This window comes from Pseudophryne corroboree, chromosome 12, assembly GCF_028390025.1.
Source record: "Pseudophryne corroboree isolate aPseCor3 chromosome 12, aPseCor3.hap2, whole genome shotgun sequence".
Classification (NCBI taxonomy): Eukaryota; Metazoa; Chordata; class Amphibia; order Anura; family Myobatrachidae; genus Pseudophryne; species Pseudophryne corroboree.
In genome coordinates, this window is record NC_086455.1 from 139,812,700 (window position 1) to 139,838,515 (window position 25,816).

The following is a 25,816-nucleotide window of genomic DNA, read 5'->3' on the forward strand; positions in this document are numbered from 1 at the left end:
GGGACCAAGTGACAGTTGTAAAAATATAACAATATAGTAAAACACTAACAAAAGAGCTTATTAGAGACATTTAAAATGTTTTAAGTATGTTACTCAAAAGTGTAATTCGTTATTTAAAAATATTAAATGTATTTGACGATTAATATAACGTTTGGTTTCCTTGTGGCCATTAAGATAGTCAGAGGCAAAATCCTACCCCGGCTTTATGTTATGCGGGAGTTAGTTGTCTGAGAACAAAGATGAAATGAATATTAGAATTAACCTGTACATAGAATTTTTTGTTCTCCTGCACTAAATGTTGTATTGTAAAGGATCGGGAACATTACCTGCTAGCCTTTCCTTACCTAGCTTCATATTTTGTTTTCTCAGAAAAACATTTAGTTGTTACTTAGTAGTTAAACATGAAAGGCTACATTAACTACACCAATCAAAAGAATCAGTAATTAAGATTATCTTTCAGTTGCAACATTTCAGTAGATTGTTCTAAGCCTTAATTATAATAGAATTCCTCAATAATTCAATACCGCATATTCGTGATATAACCCATGTCAGCAAACGCTGAGATATATATTGTGACAAGAACACCGCATTAGCGCTTGAGGGCAGGTATACAATAGTTGTCTCAGATTTCTGACATACATGTTTTAAAACCCCAGGAAATTGTTTCAATGATGTTACTAAGAGCTTTTGGGCTTTGGTAATAGCTGGCTAAGGGTTCCTGTGGTTACGGATGGAGAGTGAGGATGGGCTCCATTAGGCCCAGTTCGGGTCTTAGGGCTTTTAGCCTTAGAGCAGGCTTATTAGTGATTTCACCTGCATGAGGGTGTTTAAAGACTGTCAGCCTGGTCTTTTTCCTTACCACTGCCTGGGGGAAAAGAAACCGCAGAGTCTCTGTGAGAGAAACATGGTACCTTGTACATGTGAGTTACACTTGCTGAAACTTTCAAATGTGTTTGTAGTGGATAGTCAGGTATGTTTTGTTATTGCCGTATAAGTAAGGTGTCTATTTTGATAGTTTATTTTATTTTTCTGCTTAATAAAATGAGGGGAAAAAATAAGGTCAATGGCACCAGAAATCTTAAACTTGTGTGATCTTGCAGCTGCTATGCACTACTATATACCCCAGGAGACAATACCTGTTTCCCCTAACCCTGCTTATATGGAAAGAAAAATCAGGAGAACGCGCCCATAGTGCAGATAAATTTATTTCAAAACAACGGGTAACAATGGACATTTCATGAGAGACCCGTACCCTATGAGACCCACTCTTTGGGCCAGTTTTAACACATGTCAGAATGAACCAGGCAACACACCAGACCTGCTGTCATCAGAGACCGGACCAAGCACCGTGCCGGAGACGAAAAACCCGTCAGGTCACTCGCAGGGATGCAGCCGAATTGTGTGAGCCGGGGAGTAGGAGAACACACGTCTGTCAGGCCCCGCCTCTACGCGTTTCGTAGTTACTTCGTCAGTTACTACCTCCTGACGAAGTAACTACGAAACGCGTAGAGGCGGGGCCAACCAGACGTGCGTTCTCCTACTCCTGGCTCACACAATTCGGCTGCATCCCTGCGAGTGACCTGACGGGTTGGTCGTCTCCGGCACGGTGCTTGGTCCGGTCTCTGATGTCAGCAGGTCTGGTGTGTTGCCTGGTTCATTCTGACATGTGTTAAAACTGGCCCAAAGAGTGGGTCTCATAGGGTACGGGTGTCTCATTATATATGAAATGTCCATTGTTACCCGTTGTTTTGAAATAAATTTATCTGCACTATGGGCGCGTTCTCCTGATTTTTCTTTCCAGTTACACTTGCTCAAGGAGTCCTGAGCGGCTTGGGAGATCTGCAGCGGTGTTAGGCACACCAGTGCAACAGCACAGAGATTCATTTACTGTGAACTGAACACCTTCACCTAATCATCACCAGCGCACCTGTACACTTTTCTCTCATATATATATAATATGTATATATAATATAATAGTGAAATCTGATGTTGCTAAAAAACTTCCCACTTTACAACAGACTGGCTGTGTACGTTGCACATGCGTTACCTGCCAATTTCTTTTGGCTGGTAACAGTTTTGCACATCCTCATACGGGAAAGACTATTTTTATTAATCATCTGTTAACATGTAATTCTACCTTTGTTGTCTACCAACTTATTTGCCCATGTGGCCTTAGCTACGTGGGAAAGACCGAACGTAAATTTAAAGAACGGATGTCTGTACACCGTTCAGTAATTAGGAATGCATTGAAAAGCGGTTGTTCTGATCAACCAGTTGCTCGGCATTTTGTCGAGCTTCGTCATCCCCTTAATAGTTTGCGTTATCGTATGATCGATCAGGTCCCTTCCTCTATTAGAGGGGGTGATCGATCACGCAAACTATTACAATGTGAGACCCGATGGATTATGCGTTTGGGAGTTTTAGCTCCTAAAGGTCTGAATGACGGTATTTCATATGCTTGTTTCTATTGATAATGCATTTGGTCCTGGCTCTATGTGTTGCTCTATTTGTATTTTTTATGCATTGATTTATTAGCTTGTGTGACAATGCTTGTCTATTATATTGACTCTTTTTGTGTCATTTATGCTATTATATCCATTATGTATCATGCTTTTGTATTATCTCCGCTTATTTCCTGTTTTTAATATCACCATGGTGATGTGGTGGTAATGGTGTTTGCTTATTGGTGTTTAGGTTTATGATGTCATCATCTGCTGCCGCTGGGCGGGTGCTTTGTCCCGATCCCGGCGTCCGGCGTGGTTTCACTGTTTTAGTTCACTTGCTATAAAGGTATGTACATTATGCTTTTACTCTTCAATAAAGTCTGACGACAGTGCTGGGGCACTGAAACGTTACTACATAGACGTGACCGCGTTGTGTCCGTTATTGGAAGCCGTGAGTGCCGCACCTCCATCCTACTATATATATATATATATATATATATATATATATATTCCGAAATACGGAATATTTCAAAATACAGACTTTTTTTAAGTGAGATAGTGAAACCTTTGTTTTTTGATGGCTCAATGTACACAAACTTTGTTTAATACACAAAGTTATTAAAAATATTGTTTTAAATGACCTTTAGGCTGCGTGTATAAGGTGTATATGAAACAAATGCCTTCTGTGCTTAGACTTGGGTCCCATCGCCATGATATCTCATTATAGTATGCAATTATTCCAAAATACGGAAAAATCCCATATCTAAAATACCTCTGGTCCCAAGCATATTAGATAAGGGATACTCAACCTGTATATGTGTGTGTGTGTGTGTGTGTGTGTATGTGTATATATATATATATATATATATATATATATTTATTATACTGGTAGTACGGATGGTGTAATGGTTAGCATTACTGCCTCACAGCACTGAGGTCACAGGCTTGAGTCTCACCATGATCCTATGGTCTGTGTGGAGTACTTGCGTGGGTTTGTATATATTCTCCCCATACTTGCGTTGGTATTCTGGTTTCCTCCCGCAAATCAATAATATACTGGTACAGATGTAGCCACACTCATCATGACTACATCTGTCCTGTGGCACGACATTGGGAGCATCTGGGGCGTGCATGTGTCATAGACACACACGTGACCCATTTACATGAATGGGAGTGTCTGTTTACGCTGCACGGCTAGATGTGGGAGCACTTAGTCGTGCTGATAGTGCACGTTTGTTAGATGTGCGTGCCTAAATCTGTAGGTAAACCCTTGTGTGTAAAAGTGTGCATATACATGGGCAGAATAGATGGACCAAGTGGTTCTCATCTGCCATCCAAGTCTATGTTTCTATGTTACTGCTACTACGAGCACAGGAGTGTAGTGCCTAGTTGTCCTTATGCTGCATATATACCCAGTTCAATTGCTTAATGAAGGGGTGTGTGTATGTACTGTCCAAACCAAACTATCATCACTTCCTGTGCAAACCCTGCACTTCCTGTTTACATTCTGTGGATAACTCCCATTCACAGGATGAATCACGTGAATGCAAGGGTCTGCGCACACATGGGCAGGGAGTATAACCGGTCACAAAGCAGTCTCCCTGTAACACGCACTAACCCCCTCTTTAAGCAATTGAACTGGGTATATATACAGCATAAGGACAACTAGGCACTACACTTCTGATGAAGTCCAGCTTTGATGCAAAAGGGACAACATGTATTGAGTGGAAATGGCAGGGGCCCAGATTTATCAAGCCCTGGAGAGTTATAAATTGCATGGTCATAAAGTATCAAACAAACAGCTCCTAACTGTCATTTTTCAAACACAGCCTGTAACATGGCAGTTAGGAGCTGATTGGCTGGTACTTTATCACTGTGCAAATGATCACTCTCCAAGTCTTGATAAATCTGGGCCTTAGGGGGAGATGTACTAAGCAGTGATAAAAGTGAGCCAGTGAAGAAGTTGCCCGTGGCAACCAATCAGCTGCTCTGTATACTTTTATGCAAATTTCAATGCTATTTCAATGCTGATTTGTTACCATGGGCAACTTCTCCACTGGCTCACTTCTCCACTTTTATCACTGTGCTTAGTACATCTCCGCTTATTCTCTACTCTTCCTAACTGGGACTAAAAGGAAATCTCAGATAAGCTATCTTTGTTTTTATAAATGTACAGGCATTGATATTAGTAAATACTGTCATACTGTATTACACTATCTGTGGCCTGCTCTTTCTCTCCCTATATGAGAAATTGTGTGGGACTGACAGATTGTGGGAGTCATCATTGGAAAAGCCATCAAGACTATTGAAACCACCTCTAAGTCAAAGCACCCGCGATATAAAAGGTGGAAGTGTCCACCTTATATGGTACACTTCAATTTTTAGGGTGCTCTGAGCTGGTGATGGGTACTCATCATAATCACTACATATTACACTAGGAGGTGCTGTTCGCACTACTTTTTCAACTGAACAAAAGCCATTTGGAGTAAAGCAGTCGCCATGTTAACGGGAGTATACAAGTAACTATCTTTGTGGACATTATTTGCATATTGGGATCTATCATCTGTCTTGTGTCAGTTTTTTTGGATGCAACGCCCCGTACCACCACCATCTGCAATATATATCATTTTTATACTATGTCTGCATATACCTGGCCTCAATACGCTATGCTGCACAAGGAATCTGTAACAAGCCACAGTGAATGGTGTAGCAACTTTTTTGCCTGAATGTGTGTCTTAGTCTGGTCTGAATCATATGTGACAAAACTGATTTGCAAGACTACACTGATTAATTTTATATGCAGCACTTGTATATCTGTGTGTGACTCAGGGGTCTATTTACTAAGCCTTGGATGGGGATAAAGTCGACAAAGATAAAGTCAAAGCCAATCGGCTCCTAAATGCAATGTCACAGGCTGTGTTTGAAAAATGACAGTTAGGAGCTGATTGGCTGGTACTTTATCTCCATTCGCTTTATTGCCATACAAGGCTTAGTAAATAGACCCCTGAGTCTGAATCTATATATGAAGCACAATAGAACTTGGCGTGAGGGGATCAGTATGCATGACCAGCAGCCGGCATTGGTATTGTGACCGCCGGCATCCTGATGGTCACGATCCAGAGAGGGGCGAGGTATCTCCCTCCCCTAGCCTCCCTTACTGCAGCCTAAACCTAACCTCCCCTTTCCACAGCCTAACCCTAACTTTCCCTCCTTAGTGCCTTCAATGTATACCAACGTGACAAAAAGCTGCAGCCACTGCATCATAACATTGCATTGTATACGAAATGCTATGATGCAGTGGCTTCAGCTTTTTCTCAGTGGCTGCAGAGTCAGGACCTAGGTGGTCATTCCGAGTTGATCGCTAGCTGCATTCGTTCGCTGTGCAGCGATGAGGCAAAAAAAAGGCACTTCTGCGCATGCGGCACAATGCGCACGCGTGGCGTACTATTACAACGAACGATGTAGTTTTACACAGGGTCTAGCGATGCTTTTCAGTGGCACAGGCAGCCGCAGAGTAATTGACAGGCAGAGGGCGTTTCTGGCTGTCAACTGACCGTTTTCAGGAAGTGATCGGAAAAACGCAGGCATGCCAGGAAAAACGCAGGCGTGGCTGGGCGAACGCAGGGCGTGTTCGTGACGTCAAATCAGGAATTGAACGGTCTGAGTAGGTTTGAAGCTACTCTGAAACTGCACAAAAAAATTTTGTCGCCGCTCTGCGATCCCTTCTTTCGCACTTCTGCTAAGCTAAAATACACTCCCAGTGGGCGGCGGCATATCGTTTGCACGGCTGCTAAAAACTGCTAGCGAGCGATCAACTCGGAATGACCACCCTAATTCAGAGTTGATCGCAGCAGCAAATTTGTTAGCAGTTGGGCAAAGCCATGTGCACTGCAGGGGGCAGATATAACATGTGCAGAGAGAGTTAAGGCCGTACACACTGGTCGATATATCGGCCGTTCTCTTGAACGGCCGATATATCGCGGGACCGTCGGCCAGTGTGTACGGCTGATACGTCTGTGAACTCCGTCGTTCACAGACGTATCGCGTCGGCCGCGCAGCACAGCCGACGGCCAATATATCTAACGATATATTGGCGCATCGCTGTGTGTGTACGGGGCGGTCGTCCGACCGCCCGTACACATGCTGCGGCGGCCGGCGGTGATTGACAGGTGAACTAGGCGGGCGCACGCCCGCCCGCCCAGTTCATGACGTCAGTCCCCCGACGGATCGGGCAATGTGTATGCACAGCACACTGCCCGATCCGTACATAGATATATCTGCAGATCAATTGATCTGCAGATATATCTACTAGTGTGTACCCACCTTTAGATTTGGGTGGGGTGTGTTCAGACCGAAATCTAAATTGCAGTGTAAAAATAAAGCAGCCAGTATTTACCCTGCACAGAAACAAAATAACCCACCCAAATCTAACTCTCTCTGCACATGTTAAGGTGGGTACACACTAATAGATATATCTGCAGATCAATTGATCTGCAGATATATCTATCTATGGACGGATCGGGCAGTGTGTTGAGCATACACACTGCCCGATCCGTCGGGGACTGACGTCATGAACTGGGCGGGCGTGTACACACGCCCGCCCAGTTCATCTGTCAATCACCGCCGGCCGCAGCAGCATGTGTACGGGCGGGCGGCCGACTGCCCCGTACATACACAGCGACGCGCCAATATATCGGTAGATATATTGGCCGTCGGCTGTGCTGCGGGGCAGACGCGATACGTCTGTGAACGACGGAGTTCACAGACGTATCGGCCGTACAAACTGGCCGACGGTCCCGCGATATATCAGCCATTCAGGAGAACGGCCGATATATCGACCAGTGTGTACGGGCCTTTATATCTGCCCCCCTGCAGTGCACATGGGGGGTCATTCTGAGTTGATCGTAGCTGTGCTAAATCTAAAGCTGTGCTAAATCTTCCCTGACATGTGGGGGGACGCCCAGCACAGGGCTAGTCCACCCCACATGTCAGTCCGGCCCTCCCCTCCACACAAATACATCGCACAGCGGCGATGCTTTTGTATTTGTGGAGTAATTCCCGGCCAGAGCAGCTCCTGCGGCTGGCCGGGAGTTGTTCGTCGCTGCCACTGGCCGCAGACATCACGCAGCTGCCGCAGCCCGTCTCCCCAATGGTCCGGCCATGCCTGCATTGGCTGGACCACGCCCCCTAAATGACGGCTTAACGCCGCCGTCCAGTAATCCATGAGCGTCACAGGTAAAAGGGATAATCTGGTCACTCCAATGGTTAAGAAATGACATGTTATACTCTGTGACTATATTGCATTACTGAAAGCGAGATCAAACTTTGTTGAGAAGCTGTGAAAGTGAACTATACATTTGTGTTTTTTTTATTTATTTTTGGTAAAAATACTGGCTTTCAGAAGAGAAAATGTTGCAGCTCATGGCCCAGTCAGTGAAAATGAAAGCTGCATGGCATTTAAAGAAAATGGTTGCCTCAGGTGACCCAAAGGCATAAATGCTAATATTTGAGAGGGTGGCAAATTGTTTAAAATGGCCAGCCTCTCCCCTCTTGGGCTTATACACTTGCCCCCTACCTCTTGGGTCAGGCACAAAAAGCATATGTTGATGTAGAGAAGTATAATTTAGTCAAAACTGACATTTTGGCCCGGTCAGGACTCACTCTAGCAGGGAAGGCACAGCACTTTCATGAATAGGTCCTACTACCTGGGTTCCCTAAACGGAAGCAAGTGGCAGAACTCACCATACAGGGGCAGAGGTGGTTCCCACCAGAGGTCCGCATTGCTGCAGAGATTGTAGAGGCAGTGCTTGTTGACCAGTGCATAAAGACCCTAGTCAATATATGCAGTGCTGGGTCGTACATGCTGATCCACAAAACCTGGTGGAGTAATTAGTTGCTGCATTAGAACAGTATGAAACCACAGGAAATATGGCAAAATTGCCAGAAAAGAGACCAGGGACTGGGCGTCTCATCAAGTTGGTACCCCGCTGACCTATGACTCTAACTGCATCCCCTATTCAAGGAGACATTGCTGCAAATCCTGTGGTTATCTGCTATGAATGTGGGGAGCCAGGTCATGCAAGACGGGTCTGTCCAAAGAAAACAGAGCCCATGGAGTTTGGTATCGCCAACATGTACACTATATATCCTGCTTTCTCTACAATAATTCCCCTGGTCTCTAGACCCCCATTACTGTGGGAGTCTGTTTTGTTAGGTAGTCAAGAACTACCAGCTATAATTGATTCAGGGAGTGAGCTAACCCTGATTTCAGAGGCTGTCTTACCCAGGCCAGTAAAGAAAGTATCAGTATTATGTGTACAGGGATGGATGGAATTTTTCCCATGTGCAAGTTAGTCTCACCTAAAAAGGGTGCACTTATGAGGTAGTAGCTGCAGTTAGGTCTAAGCTCCCTTACCCAATGATATTGGGACACAACTTCCCATGGTCCACTGAGCTTTTAAAGGCACCTCAGGGACAGAAAAGGAATACAATCTCTAATACCCTACCTCACAAGGTGAAGAGCGGTGTGTTAAGACAACCAGTCCTCTTGGGGGAGGAACCTTCACAGGAATCCATGTCAGAATAAGCCCATCTCGATGAGGTCAATGGCGTGGCAAAAAGCATGTACCCACTGGATGACACTACATATTTTATCCTCATGACAGACCTACCATATAGGGTTAGGAAGGAACAACAGAAAAAAGTTGAGCAATTATTGGTGCCCAGGGTGCATATCCCACTAGTATTATGAGCTGCTCACACCCATCTTTGGGGAGGTAATCTTGGAGAGGAAAAGACCCTAGATCATTTCCTGCTCCAGTACTTTTGGCCCAGAGTCATGGCCGAAGTTAAGTACTACCAATAGTGTCCTGTATGCCAGAGCACCGGTCCAAGACCCCATTTATGTACGCCTCTGGTCCCAATGCCTGTTATTGAAGTACCATTTGACCACATAGCATTGGCTCTAGTGGGTCCATTGGAGAAATTAAAAAGAGGCAACCAATATGTTCTGGTATTCTTGGACTATGTCACTTGTTATCTAAAATAGGTTCCCCTGCAGAATACCAAGGCATCTATCATTGCCAAGGAATTGCCACTTCTCTTTTATCGACTCTGATTTCCTTAGGAAATCCTTACATATCAAAAGACTCCGTTCATGTCCCAGATAATGTCAGAGTTATGTAAGAGGTTGGAAATATCTCGCCTTCATACCTCAGTCTACTACACACAGACAGAGACCTTACAGTATATGATTTGCTGGGCTGTCCTGGATAACAAATGGTAGTGGGATGAGGTACTCCCTTACCTCATGTTTTCTATATGATATCTTCAACAGGATTCAGTTCTTTCGAGCTTTGCATTGGGAGACAGCCTAGAGGCATTTTGGACATATTGGGGGTAATTCCAAGTTGATCGCAGCAGGAATTTTGTTAGCAGTTGGGCAAAACCATGTGCACTGCAGGGGAGGCAGATCTAACATGTGCAGAGAGAGTTAGATTTGGGTTTGGAGTGTTCAATCTGCAATCTGATTTGCAGTGTAAAAATAAAGCAGCCAGTATTTACCCTGCACAGAAACAAAATAACCCACCCAAATCTAACTCTTGCTGCACATGTTACATCTGCCCTACCCCCCCCCCCCCTTCCCCGCGCAGTGCACATGGTTTTGCCCAGCTGCTAACAAAATTCCTGCTGCGATCAACTTGGAATTACCCCCATTGAAAGAAGGCTGGGTACAGCAGAAGATAGAGGAAGCAAATGTTGTGGAATTTGTTATGACATATCATCAACTATATAAAATAGGTCCTATTGTTCGGGACAATCTGATAGAGGCTCAAAGTTGCAAAAGTGAGCCTATAATGCTTCAGCATAGGTTCCATCCAGGGGACCAAGTTTTAGTGTTAGTACCAACACAAGGGACCAGGTTGTTTGACCATTGGCATGGCCCCTATGAGGTGGTGGAACCTGTAGGGCCGGTAAATGACCATGTCAAATATACCATTAACTTGATTAAACCCTGACAAGAGGCAGGGTCACTTCCTCTACCCCTGGCTGGGTCTCTTGGTTCTCTCACTGTTCCTTGGAGGGATACATTGTCTGCGGAATAGTGAGGAAGATTAAAACCCAGTGTAAGCAGGAAAAGGATGGTGGGTGTTCTCTGCCAGAATGCACCACATTCATCGTATATGACAAAGACACACCTGGAAAGCTGAATGGTTTCTGGCATCACAAAGGAAAATTTGCACTTCCCCCAAGCTTGAAAAAGTGAAAAGATGGTGAGAGGGTTGTCTCTCACCTGAATTGCCAACATTCCTGTGGGATCAGCTCCCTCCAAAAAAAGAGTAAAGCAAAGACTGTGCACTCTGCAGTAGCAATTGAAGTTTGGAACTACAAGTTTTCCAGGTTGCTCAGTCAGCTGGGAATCATCACCAAAGAACAGGAAGAGTTTAAAACTCTTATCTGCCCAGTGTTCTGAGCACTGATGCTGGATATCAGCCAGTGAGTAGGCCAGAGTGTGATTAGTGCCAGGGACTGACTGAATAGCCATTCTAGGAATCATGGCTGGAGATAGCAGAGCGAACTCAAGAGACTTTGGTGCTGGGTTATTTGAGTATATCTGTTTATCTAAGTACTAAGTCTGTTTTCCAAGCTACTTTCTGTATTTGCTAAAGTACGGTGTGTGAGTTCCTCCAACAATGGTGCTGCACCATTGTTGGAGGAACTCGCACACTCCCTTGGAAGATTTTCCATTATTATTTTTTTGTTTTCTTGCAGACGTAGTTGGAAATCAATCGGTGAACTATCCATCTGGAACAAAGATTTTATCTTTAATTGTTCCCTAATAGGCCATACAGATGTATCGGAGGACTGATATCTGTTTGGAATAAAATATTTTTATATCCATGAATATCTTTCATATTCTCAAACATCCTATGGTATGGACCTTTTGGGGATGTTTTACATACAGTATAATGCAAATTTACATCAACCTATTGTGATGACATTTATCCCTGAAGTCCTCTGGATGAACCGTGTAAGGTAGTTGGTGTGGAATGCCCACATAGCCAGTAGAGGGTCAACTGCCTAATGAGCTCATACCTGTAAGGGTATAGGTGGAATTTAACAACTGCTTATCTGGCCATTGTGGAATTACCTGCTACCTATTTTATAAAAAAAAATAAAAAATTGTGTATTCTGTTTTCTCTATACTAATTAGGCATTCGGGCCATCAATGTTGGGTGAAATCTTTGGTGAGAGGGTCTACCTTTTAGGAACATTATTTGGAACAACTTAATACTGTAGGGATCCAGGAGGAAAATGGAGTTTAACCTCTTCAACATTGTGGAAATCTAGAAGGGAAAAAAGGAGTCTAGTACTTTAAGGACTTTAGTGGATTCTATCCTCTCATAGTTTAATACAAAAATATATGTTTAGCACCCTCTGACTTTGTTTTAGTGGGGGTTTTTTTGTGTGTGATCCTTGCCAACAGGGGATCGTTCTAGAGGTGCAGCTGATTGAACATCATTGGTGGAAGATAAGGGCATACCTGTTTATAGATAGATATTTGCCCAAAAGTAGGTATAAGCATATACTTATACTACAGTATGTTTATATTATAGTGTATATTTTGTGTAAAGGGAACACGAATAGTTTTTAAAGGCATGTATATTTTCCTCAGGGTTTTGACCTATGCATATTAAAACCCCAGGAAAGTGTTTAGTTGTGTTACTAACAGCTTTTATTAAAAGACAGATAAGGATTCCTGTGGTATGGATTTGAGAAGAGTGGGTGGGCTCCATGCATTAGGCCTAGTTCTGGTCTTAGGGTCTGTTGGCAGAAGGCTAATTAATGATTTCAATTGTATGAGAATGTTACGAGGCTGTCTGACTGCAGAGTCTTTGTGAGAGAAACCTGCTACTAAAATAAAATGAGCTACAGTATGTTTGAGGTTGCGATTTTTAGGGTTAAAACAGAAATCGCAGGCAATTTACTATTTTTAGTAAAAAAAACATGCGATTTTTAGTAATGAAAACATAAGGTTTTTGTTTTTTTAGTACAGTACATGTTTTCGTTACTTTATGCACTTAGCTAGAAGCATGCACAGATCAGTGAGATCAGTGCATGCTTCTGTCTGTAAGAGTAACGAAAGAGTTAAAAAAATAATAATGAAAAGACGTGCAGGTCCCCCACAAAAGCATAATCAGCCCATGGCTCTTTGAGCCGGTCCTGGTTGCTAAAATACAGGGAAAAAATGTGTAGGGGTTCCCTATATTTTAACAGCCAGCACCGGGTCTTTGAGCTGGTCCTGGTTCCAAAAAAATGGGGGGGGGGAGACCTAGAGAGTCACCTGTATTTTTGGAACCAGCACCGGGCTCCACTAGCCAGGGAGGTAATGCCACAGCCCAGGGACTCTTTTATACAAATCCTTGCAGCATCACCCACCCCAACCAGTCACCCCTAGCCAGGGTTCCCTGGGGGAGTGGAGACCCCTATAATAAAGGGACCCCCCCTTTCCCCCCCAGGCACTCAAAGGGCCAGGGATGAAGCCCGAGGCTGCCCCCGCCATCCGTGGCCTGTGGATGGCGGGCTGATCGCCATAAATTGTGTAAAACAAAAAATAAATAAATATTGTCTTTTGCTGTGGAACTGCATGTCCCAGCAAGCCTCCCCCACATGCTGGTACTTGGAGAACCACAAGTACCATTATGCGGGGCATTAAAGGGCTCGCTGGTACCTGTAGTTCTACAACAAAGGAAATATTCAAATAAAAACACAGACACCGTGTACAAGTTTATTATAACACATTTACACACTCGCACACTTACATATGAGGCAGAGCCTTTCCTGTCATACTAACGTTTGTGCCACAGTTTTGACTGTATAAAGTACTGTATATGAAAAATACAAAGAATTTGTTTAAAATATCATCTTTGCATTATTCTAATCATTTTTATAGCCAAAATTCTGGAGTAAAAAGTCTATGGCAGGTTTCCACACATCTCTGATCAAACCTCGCCAAATTTCTAGGAGTTTATACTGCTGCACCTGTGTATAATGCCCAGAAGTACACTTTGGCTCATATATTGCATGTAAACCTGGCTCTGGCGCTAGCCAATGCCTCATGAGCCATTTACCTCACCGCATGTCCCGGAATAACTAGTGTCCCTCGGAGCCCACGGTACCTTGTCCCCGTAGAATCCATTAGGGTTCCTGTAAAAAAAAAAAACCCCTATACTCTGCTACTTCAGTGTAGTTCGGTCCAAGTAGGCATCCACGGGCTTAAAAAAAAAAGCAAACCATTATCATCCCGAACCATGACAGACTAGTAGAAGTGTATGTTTTCACATACACATTCACTATGTGAATAGGGTCCATTCATGTGACTGTCAGTACAGGGACTCCTCAGCTAATCAGGAGCCGCTGCCATGACAGCAGCTTTCTGATTGCTTTGTACTCTGAGAGCAATAGGCTTGCCCCTAGGACTGAATGAAAACACTTGTCTCCATTCAGTAGCGGATCTTGCCACGGGCAAGCAGGACTTTTGCCCGGGGCGCCGCCTTCCGGAGGGCGCTGGCGCCATCCGGAGGGCGCCGCACCATGGCAAGATCCGCCACTGCTGCGCCCTCCGCTGCCCGCTGTGTCTTACGGCTGTGCGGCTGTGTCTCCTGTGAAGGGAACTAGACGCGTAGCGTCTAGTTTCCCTTCGTGGAGAGGACCTTTTGCTGTGCGGTGACGTCATCGCGCAACGCTCAGCATTTAAGCGGCGCTACTACTGTACAGGGGGCATAACTGACCACGCCCCCTGTATTAAGCCACGCCCCCGTTTCCTGCCTGGGGCGCAGAGAGGGCTCGAACCGGCCCTGTCTCCATTCACACCTATTGTGGGAACCGCTAAACTGGCTTAACAACAAAGGTCAGCCCCAATTGACTTTGTGGTTTCCCACTCTAACCACAAAGTCAATTAGCGCTGACCCTTGTGGTTAAGCCAATTTAGCTGTTTGTTCTTCACTCAGATTCCCTGCCATCAAAAAAGAAAAATTACTGAAAAATCATTGCTGTATACCTTCTTTTGGGCCACCCCAGTATATATATGGGATGCGGTCACATGCCAATGCCGGGATTCCGATCGATCAAACGTCCGACAGTTGGAATGCAGACTAACAGGGACTATTCACACTCGGTGTCCACGCCACGAAACCCATAGAGTGGGAATAGAACCTCTGGCAAGCGCAGCAAGCCACTGAACCACCCCCCTCCCGCTGGCATTCTGTGGCCGGGATCCAGGGGTCGGTATGCTGACCTCTGGGATCACCACCGCCGGTCTCACAGCCCCAACCCGTATATACTGTACACTGTAGTGGAAAAAAAGTCCATCATTTCACAAGAAAGTGTTTTTGTTTAGTCACATTGGCTGTCCTATGAATCAGCCCTTGGTGGGGAATGTAACGGGGTGTGAGAATCTGAAAGTAAGAGAGTTCCCCTGTTTTTTAAAGTGCCAATCATTTACATGGCAAAACCAGGCTGATGTTCCCATGTAAATGATTGCCACTTTTTAAAAAAACAGGAGAACTCTCAGAAAATCTCTCACTTTCTGATTCTCACACGCTATTCATTTTCCCCCTAATGTGCACTCCACTGATCATATCTTAGTATATGCCCCCGTTGCCCACAGGATTCCAGGAGTGTACAACAAATGTCAAAGGTAACCTGTTTTAGCAAAAATCCAGGTAACAGTATTATTATACAGAGTTTGTTCCCTGATCTAAAGTCAGCAGAGCTGTATAGCAGCCAGATCTGACACATCTGATTATTTAATGATTTGGGAATAAAAAGTAGAGGTTGATGCAGAAATCCTGCCCAATTAGATGTATGCCAAAGGTTCGGCACTCATCAAGTAAACTAAAAAATGATTGTGATTCAAGTTTAATATTGCTGTGCGTGCCTCTGCCATGTTGCAGCAATTCCAGGCTGAGCGCACAGTGGTGGTCATTCCGAGTTGTTCGCTCGGTAATTTTCTTCGCAACGCAGCGATTTTCCGCTAATTGCGCAGGCGCAATGTTCGCACTGCGAATGCGCCAAATAAATTTGCCATGAAGATTGGTATTTTACTCACGGCATTACAAGGTTTTGTCTTCGTTCTGGTGATCGTAATGTGATTGACAGGAAGTGGGTGTTTCTGGGCAAAAACTGTCCGTTTTATGGGAGTGTGTGAAAAAACGCTGCCGTTTCTGGGAAAAACGCGGGAGTGGCTGGAGAAACGGGGGAGTGTCTGGGCGAACGCTGGGTGTGTTTGTGACGTCAAACCAGGAACGAAACTGACTGAACTGATCGCAGTGGCAGAGTAAGTCTCGAGCTACTCAGAAACTGCTAAGAAATTTCTATTCGCAATTCTGCTAATCTTTCGTTCGCAATTTTACTATGCTAAGATTCACTCCCAGTAGGCGGCGGCTTAGCGTGTGCAAAGCTGCTAAAAGCAGCTAGCGAGTGAACAACTCGGAATGAGCAGTGCCAGATTAAGGTACTGATGGGCCTGGAGCTGAAATATATAAAAGGCCTATTGTGCTCTGCCGCAGGGGGTGTGACCAGCAAGGTGGGGGTGTGATTACTGATATGGGGGTGTGGTCGATGCCGTGGTGTGTGGCTAGCGCCATGGAGGGCATAGCTACCCACCTTCCTTTACCCACCTCAATCTCCCTCCTCTCTTTGCTTATACTGTTTGAAGCATACACCACCTATTATTTTATTAACCACTGAATAAAAAAACAGAAAAAACACAAACTATGGTTATTAATAAAATAAATGTTATTGAGGTTATATATAAAGTATATAGACAAATGCAGGCCGGCACTCCTCAATATTTGACCAACATGCTTCGGTGGCCATCCAATGAATCAAATAGCATATGGAAATGGTAGCGTAATAGGATCTTACTAGCCCCGATGCTGGCATCCTTATCCCCCAAACTTATTGTGGACTAGCTTCGCATGCTTCAGGCGTGCACAGCATAATCTCTGATAAGCAGCCGCCAGAACCACGAAAACACATGGGATCGGGAACTTATCCCTGCACCCATGTGTTATTGTGCGATTGTGGGTATCATTTTGGGCGATAAAAATTGCCTCTAATTGGATACCGTGATATTGACCATTGATCATTAATCGCGATATCCATACATTTTTAATGACCGAAATTTCATCGGCAATATTGGCAATAGAAAAGACTTCGGGCCTAATTCAGACCTGATCGTAGATGTGCTAAATTGAGCACATCTACGATCAGACACACAGACATGCCGGGGGACGCCCAGCACAGGGCTAGTCTGCCCCGCATGTCAGTCCCTGCCCCATCGCACAAGTACAAAAGCATCATACAGCGACAATGCTTTTGTACTTGAAGAGTAGCTCCCCACCAGCACAGCTCCAGCGCACAGCCAGGGAGCCACTCGGCGCTGTCCGGGTCGCAGCGGCTGCGTGTGGCATCATGCAGCTGCCGCAGGCCGCCCCCCCCCCCCCCCCCCCCCGCACGGTCCGGGCACGCCTGCATTGCCCGTACTGCGCCCCTAAAATGGCGGCCAAACGCCGCCTGCCCGCCCCCTCCCGCCCAGCGACCGCCTCTGCCTGTCAATCAGGCAGAGGCGATCACAGGGCTGAGATGGCCGTCGGCTGTCTGGCATGTGCCAGTGCACTGCGGCGCCGGCGCATGCGCAGTTCAGACCTGATCGGCTGCTGAGCCATGTGTCTGTATTTGCTTCTGCCTGATTGAGTAGACTGTGAGTGACCATTTCCATATGAGATATATATATATATATATATATATCTATCATCTTTTTTGTGTACATATATATATATATATATATATATATATACTGTATATATATATATATATATATATATACACACATATAAAATCTGCTCACGATATGTAAAAGTCTAGAATCCTTATTGACTGCTAGCTCATAACTCATGTGCCTAATGCTATTTTTGTCATATCACGCAAATCATGATATTAGATGCATCATGGATCATTTTGTTGGATTTAAAAGATAGATGTAGTGTAATGCCAAACGATAGAACACACCACACCACATCAGATAAAATATCTGACACACAAAAGGGAGGCATTCACGAGAACCGCCTGTCGGGATCCCGGTGGTCACAATGCCTACACCGGAATCCCGACAGGCGCTGAAATGCCGCCACCGGAATACTGGCACCAGAGACTTTTCTCCCTCTATGGGTGTCCACGACACCCATAGAGGGAGAATAGATCCAGTGGCGAGTGTAGCAAGCCTGCAAGGGGCTTTCTAGCCTCGCCCCGCTGCCGGCATACTGGTAGCCGGGATCCCGCTGTCGGGATCATAACAGCCAGGATCCCAGCCGCCGGTAAAACATATGCATTCCACACAGAATGCACATAAGTCAGGACAAAGCCTTATATGGCAGGATAAAGCTGTTTCAACACAGCCTAAGCACACTAAAGATATGTATATGACCAGATCCTATGACCTGAATACATCTATAGACCTAGGAGAGGATATGAAGACCCAGACGGACCCAGACAGGGTTAATATCACACACACCAGCATCTAGCAGTCATACCCTTACTTATTCTGCACGTGCCTTAATAGAGCTTGGTACATTGCCTGCCCGGAATATAAAGACTCATGGCAAGATTCCTAAGAAGCATTTATCCAATACCGCCACCTACTATTTGTGATATAAGCCAAACTTGTATGGATGATATAGCCAACTTTGTATCTAAAAAATAAGATTTTACTCACCGGTAAATCTATTTCTCGTAGTCCGTAGTGGATGCTGGGGACTCCGTAAGGACCATGGGGAATAGACGGGCTCCGCAGGAGACTGGGCACTCTAAAGAAAGATTTAGGACTATCTGGTGTGCACTGGCTCCTCCCCCTATGACCCTCCTCCAAGCCTCAGTTAGGAACTGTGCCCGGAAGAGCTGACACAATAAGGAAGGATTTTGAATCCCGGGTAAGACTCATACCAGCCACACCCATCACACCATATAACACGTGATAGGAACCCCGGTTAACAGTATGATAACAATTTGGAGCCTCTGAAGAGATGGCTCACAACAAAACCCGATTTTTGTAACAATAACTATGTACAAGTATTGCAGACAATCCGCACTTGGGATGGGCGCCCAGCATCCACTACGGACTACGAGAAATAGATTTACCGGTGAGTAAAATCTTATTTTCTCTGACGTCCAGAACTCCAGGTCCTCCTCAGCCAGGGAATCAAATTTGTAGAATTTAGCAAACGTGTTTGCCCCTGACCAAGTAGCTGCTCGGCAAAGTTGTAAAGCCGAGACCCCTCGGGCAGCCGCCCAAGATGAGCCCACCTTCCTTGTGGAATGGGCTTTTATTGATTTAGGCTGCGGTAATCCTACCGCAGAATGCGCCAGCTGAATAGTGCTACAAATCCAGCGCGCAATAGACTGCTTAGAAGCAGGAGCACCCAGCTTGTTGGGTGCATACAGGATAAACAGCGAGTCAGTTTTTCTGACTCCAGCCGTCCTGGAAACATAAATTTTCAGGGCCCTGACTACGTCCAGCAACTTGGAATCCTCCAAGTCCCTAGTAGCCTCAGGCACCACAATAGGTTGGTTCAAGTGAAAAGCTGAGACCACCTTCGGGAGAAACTGAGGACGAGTCCTCAATTCTGCCCTATCCATCTGGAAAATCAGATAAGGGCTTTTACAAGACAAAGCCGCCAATTCTGAAACCCGCCTGGCCGAAGCCAGGGCCAACAGTATGACCACTTTCCACGTGAGATATTTTAATTCCACAGTCTTAAGTGGTTCGAACCAATGTGATTTCAGGAATGCCAAAACCACATTGAGATCCCAAGGTGCCACTGGGGGCACAAAAGGAGGCTGAATATGCAGAACTCCTTTAACAAAAGTCTGAACTTCAGGCAGTGAAGCCAGTTCTTTCTGGAAGAAAATCGACAGAGCCGAAATCTGGACCTTGGTGGACCCCAATTTGAGGCCCAACGTCACCCCTGCTTGCAGGAAGTGTAGGAATCGACCCAGTTGAAATTCCTCCTTCGGGGCCTTCATGGCCTCACACCAAGCAACATATTTCCGCCAAATGCGGTAATAATGTCTTGCGGTGACATCCTTCCTGGCTTTGATCAGGGTAGGGATGACTTCCTCCGGAATACCCTTTTCCCTTAGGATCCGGTGTTCAACCGCCATGCCGTCAAACGCAGCCGCAGTAAGTCTTGGAACAGACAGGGTCCCTGCTGCAGCAGGTCTTGTCTGAGAGGCAGAGGCCAAGGGTCCTCTGCCAGCATCTCTTGAAGTTCCGGGTACCAAGCTCTTCTTGGCCAATCCGGAACCACGAGTATGGTTTTCACTCCTCGCATTCTTATTATTCTCAGTACCTTGGGTATGAGAGGTAGAGGAGGAAACACATAAACCGACTGGTACACCCACGGTGTCACTAGAGCGTCCACAGCGATCGCCTGAGGGTTCCTTGACCTGGCGCAATATCTTTTCAACTTTTTGTTGAGGCGGGACGCCATCATGTCCACCCGTGGTCATTCCCAACGGTTTACCCGCATTTGGAAAACTTCTGGAAGAAGTCCCCATTCTCCCGGGTGTAGGTCGCCCATCGGAGAATCCTTGTGGCTTCTGCCATCGCCATCCTGCTTCTTGTGCCGCCCTGTCTGTTTACATGGGCGACCACCGTGATGTTGTCTGATTGGATCAGTACCGGCTGGTTCTGAAGCAGGGGCCTTGCTTGGCTTAGGGCATTGTAAATGGCCCTTAGCTCCAGAATATTTATGTGAAGCGAAATCTCCTTGGAAATTTCTTCCCTGTGTGACTGCACCCCAGCCCCGAAGGCTGGCCTCCGTGGTCACCAGGACCCAGTCCTGTATTCCGAATCTGCGGCCCTCTAGTAGATGAGCCCTCTGCAGCCACCACAGCAGCGACACCCTGTTTCTTGCCGACAGGGTTATCCGCTGTTGTATCTGTAGATGGGACCCGGACCATTTGTCCCACAGGTCCCACTGGAACGTCCTTGCGTGGAACCTTCCGAATGGAATTATGCTTCGTACGAAGCTACCATTTTTTTTAGGACTCGTGTGCTTCCACTGGAAGAAACACTCTTTTCTGGTCTGTGTCCAGAATCATTCCCAGGAACAGAAGACGTGTCGTCGGGACCAGCTGTGACTTTGGAATATTGAGAATCCAGTCGTGCTGTTGTAGCACTTCCCGAGAGAGTGTTACCCCCACTACCAACTGTTCTTTGGACCTCGCCTTTATCAGGAGATCGTCCAAGTACGGGATAATAAAAACTTCCTTCTTGCGAAGGAGTATCATCATTTCGGCCATTACCTTGGTAAAGACCTTCGGTGCCGTGGACAACTCCAACGGCAGCGTCTGGAACTGATAGTGACAGTCCTGTACCACACATCTGAGGTACTCCTGGTGAGGAGGGTAAATGGGGACATGCAGGTACGCATCCTTGATGTCCAGGGAGACCCTGTAATCCCCCTCGTCCAGGCTCGTAATAACCGCCCTGAGCGATTCCATCTTGAACTTGAATCTTCTGATATAAAAGTTCAAGTATTTTAATTTTAAGATGGGTCTCACCGAACCGTTCTGTTTCGGTACCACAACCATTGTGGAATAGTAACCCCTTCCTTGCTGAAGGAGGGGCACCTTGACAATCACTTGTTGTGATTATAGTGTTGAATAGCCACCAACACGCCTCCCTGGCAGAGGGAGGTGCCGGTAAGGCAGATTTTAGGAAACGGCGGGGGGAAGAACGTCTCGAACTCCAGCCTGTACCCCTGAGATACTACTTGAAGGACCCAGGGATCCATGTGAGAGAGCCCACTGGGCGCTGAAATTTCTGAGACGGGCCCCCACCGTACCCGGGTCCGACTGAGCAGCCCCAGCGTCATGCTGTGGACTTACCGGACGCAGGGAGGACTTCTGCTCTTGGGAACTAGCTGTGTTCTGCAGCTTTTTCCTCTACCTTTGCCTCTCGGCAGAAAGGATGAGCCTCTAGCCCTCTTGCTTTTCTGGGGCCAAAAGGACTGTACTTGATGATACGGTGCTTTCTTTTGTTGTGGGGTAGCCTGTGGCAAAAAAGTCGATTTCCCAGCAGTAGCTGTGGAAACGAGGTCTGAAAGACCATCCCCAAACAGTTTTACCCCCTTATAGGGCAAAACTTCCATGTGCCGATTCGAGTCGGCATCGCCTGACCATTGCCGAGTCCATAACCCCCGTCTGGCGGCAATGGACCTAGCGCTTATTTTTGATGCCAGCCGGCAAATATCCCTCTGTGCATCACGCATGTATAAGACCACGTCTTTTATATGCTCTATTGTCAGCAAAATATTGTCCCTATCCATAGTTATTTTCCGACAGGGAATCTGAGCACGCAGCGGGAGCATTGCACATCCATGCCGAAGCAATGGCTGGTCGCAATATAATGCCCGAGTGTGTGACTATATCTTTCAGGGTAACCCCCTGCTTTTTATCAGCAGGTTCCTTCAGGGCGGCCGTATCCGGAGACGGTAATGCCACCTTTTCTGATAAGCGTGTAAGCGCTGTATCTACCCTATGGGGTGTTTCCCAACGTGACCTATCCTCTGGCGGGAAGGGGTACGCTGCCAATAACCGTTTAGAAATTATCAATTTCTTACCGGGGGAAGACCACGCTTCCTCACACACCTCATTTAATTTCTCAGATGCAGGAAAAACTACTGGTAGTTTTCTCTCACCAAACATAATACCCTTTTATGTGGTACCTGGGGTATTATCATAAATGTGTAATACATTTTTCATTGCCTCAATCATGTAACGGGTGGACCTATTTGGAGGGTACACTAGTCTCATCGTCGTCGACACTGGAGTCGGTATCCGTGTCGACATCTGTTTCTGCCATCTGAGGTAGCGGGCGTTTTTAGAGCCCCCCATGACATTTGAGACGCTGGAACAGGCACAAGCTGAGTAGCCGGCTGTTCTGTGTCGTCGACCTTTTGTGTAAGGAGTTGACACTTTCACGTAATCCTTCCATAAGTCCAGCCACACCGGTGTCGATCCCGCAGGGGGTGACATCACATTTACAGGCCTTCGCTCCGCCTCCACATCATTATCCTCCTCATACATGTCGACACAGCCGTACCGACACACAGCACACACACAGGGAATGCTCTGACAGAGGACAGGACCCCACAAAGCCCTTTGGGGAGACAGAGGGAGAGTATGCCAGCACACACCAGGGCGCTATATATCACAGGCATATCACATATAAAGAGTGTTTTCCCTTATAGCTGCCTATATATATTGTATACTGCGCCTAAATTGTGCCCCCCCTCTCTTTTTAACCCTTTCTGTAGTGTATTGACTGCAGGGGAGAGCCAGGGAGCTTCCCTCCAACGGAGCTGTGAGGGAAAAATGGCGCCAGTGTGCTGAAGGAGATAGCTCCGCCCCTTTTTCACTGACTTTCTCCCACATTTTTATGGATTCTGGCAGGGGTTAAAAAGCACCTATATAGCCTCTGGGGCTATATATGGTGCCAGTTTGCCAGCCAAGGTGTCAGTATTGCTGCTCAGGGCGCCCCCCCCCAGCGCCCTGCACCCATCAGTGACCGCAGTGTGTGGTGTGCATGAGGAGCAATGGCGCACAGCTGCAGTGCTGTGCGCTACCTTGAAGAAGACAGAAGTCTTCAGCCGCCGATTTTCCGGACCACCTTCTTGCTTCTGGCTCTGTAAGGGGGACGGCGGCGCGGCTCCGGGAACGGACGACGAGGTCGGGTCCTGTGTTCGATCCCTCTGGAGCTAATGGTGTCCAGTAGCCTAAGAAGCCCAAGCTACCACCACTTAGGTAGGTTCGCTTCTTCTCCCCTTAGTCCCTCGATGCAGTGAGCCTGTTGCCAGCAGGTCTCACTGAAAATAAAAAACCTAACAAACACTTTCTTCCTAGGAGCTCAGGAGAGCCCCTAGTGTGCATCCAGCTCAGCCGGGCACAGAAATCTAACTGAGGCTTAGAGGAGGGTCATAGGGGGAGGAGCCAGTGCACACCAGATAGTCCTAAATCTTTCTTTAGAGTGCCCAGTCTCCTGCGGAGCCCGTCTATTCCCCATGGTCCTTACGGAGTCCCCAGCATCCACTAGGACGTCTGAGAAACAAATATACTAGGCTAGCTCTAAAATGGCACCCAACATCTGGGACTATCAATCATTCAGCAGAGCAACGTCTACTGCCACCTGATTGGACACCACTTCCCATAAAGACATTCCTATTGGACTACTGTGTTACCCTTAAAAAAGGTCAGTAGGATTGCTGGGAGCAGACATATCAATAGACACATGCGTCCTACACATACTGGGACACTGCAGCAAACCACCCACCAACTTAGTCTCCTCGCCAGCTAGTGAGTTTGAGCAGACAGGACATAAGCAATAGAAATCTACGGGTACTGAGAGATCTTGCGAGACCAGGTACCCCAAGTCTCGTAGCACCCGATGGTCACCCAGGTTACCGACGGGGTGTATGATCCTGCACCTAACGATCCACACAGGTATCTAGCCTGGGACAGCAAAGAAGGGAGGACTGCCTTCCATAGCAACATAGTCACAAACGCGCACCAGGAGAAGCGCCAACATACACCAGAGAGGGTAAGTTGATGCACCAGAGGGGTACGCCGGCCCTCCAGAACATAGGGCCTAATTCAGCATGAGTTGTAGTTTTGCGAGAAATCACAAAGCTACAACTCATGTCTCTAGCATGCGGGGAACGCCCAGCACAAGTAAAGTCCGCCCCGCATCCCGGGTCTCCCTTTCCCCTGCTAACATGCGAACTCTTCGCTAAGCGGTGAAGCACTCGCATGATAAGAGTTGTCACGTAGGGAGACGGTGGGCTGCCATGATTTGACGTCACACGCAGATGCCACGGCTCGCCCCACAAACAGTCAGGACACGCCTCCGTTGTCCGGACTGCGCCCCTCAAACGGTGCTTCGACACCCAGAAAACGCTATGTCGACGCCCCTTCACCACCGCCATGCCGGGACTTAATTGGCAAATAGCGATTTTAGCACTTCTTCGTATCATGCTGAATCGGCCACATAGCACCCAAGAAGATATACCAAAGAGGGCACCATGCAAGACTCATACCCATTTGGACTAATGTAGCCCATACACTTGTGAGATATCAGGCACAATCCTTCGATTTCGACCGCATCTGTGAGATAAATCAAAGGATTGTATGCACATTTTAGGTACCATGCGGCGCGATGCGCGGGCACGCCGGTCAAATGTCGTGACGCAGTCGATAATATTTATCGAATCGCGGTGCGATTGCATGTGTTTTTAAAAACACATGCGATATATCGCACTGCGATGCGTGATGCTCTGTCCGTTCCCACTCGGCGTTGATGTGCCCATCACGTGATTACCATGCGATCTATCGCATAAACGCATGGTAATCACTTTGGCAGTTCAGGTGCGATTTCATCGCACCTGAACCGCCGGTGCGATGCCCCGTGATGTCACGTCGCGGGGCATCGCACAAGTGTATGGAAACCATTAGTTCATATAGCAGTGCCCAGCATGCTAATGGCGGGAAGCAATACGATCGCAATTCAATTGTGAACGCATCGCTAAATAAGGGAAACCCCCCTGCCTGCGCATCCTGGCTGCAAAGGCAGTCCCCCCGATCCCACCCCCATTTACGACACCATGCCCCAGCGTTGCCGCCCCCTCAACTCTGTATTACCACCCCGCCAACGCCTCTGCCTGTCAATCAGGCAGTGGCGTTTGCATGAATGTGATCGCATTGGCCAGCCCTCGCACGCAGATTGGGACCTGCACGTGCGCACTGGGCCTAAAAGGCATAATGCGATAGCATCACATTAGTGGCCCTTGCTGAATAAGGCCCTGTGTCTCAATAAAGGGCACTTCATTAATTTACATTGTATTTCCATATGTATAGCACCATACCATTATCAGGTGTGTGCAGGGACTTCACACATTAAAGTGTAATCCCTAGCAGCAGTGAGGACCTGAAGGGAAGAGGCAATTGCTAGGGACACAAGTGTTAAGGACACAAACGTGGGCACTCACCAATAGTTGTGCTGCATGTGCAGCAGCAGCAGATGATGAGCCACCCGCAGAATTTAGCCACTGACGGGTACTGGCGCCGGGTGCATTGTGGCATTAGGCCCCGCCCCCTTGTGACGTAATTCTCGGGTATCTAAAGGGGCGTGACTACATGTTGATGGGGGCGCGGCTTAATACGAGGACCGCGGCAGGAGGCTCCAATATGGTATGGCAGTGGGAAGTTGGCCTGGCAGTGGTTGTTTCTGGGGGAGAGGTGGGTGTTGTTGA

General features: G+C 46.8%; 1 long non-coding RNA gene across 1 annotated transcript in view; it reads left to right on the forward strand.

The window, feature by feature from the left end:
* Nucleotides 1-867: 867 nt before the first annotated feature.
* The window catches only part of LOC134980490 (uncharacterized), an 86,980-nt gene continuing 62,031 nt past the window's right edge, over nt 868-25,816 (forward strand). The window contains exons 1-2 of the long non-coding RNA XR_010190414.1: nt 868-920; nt 2,695-2,790. This is a non-coding gene — a long non-coding RNA (uncharacterized LOC134980490). The remainder of the gene's footprint in view (nt 921-2,694; nt 2,791-25,816) is intronic.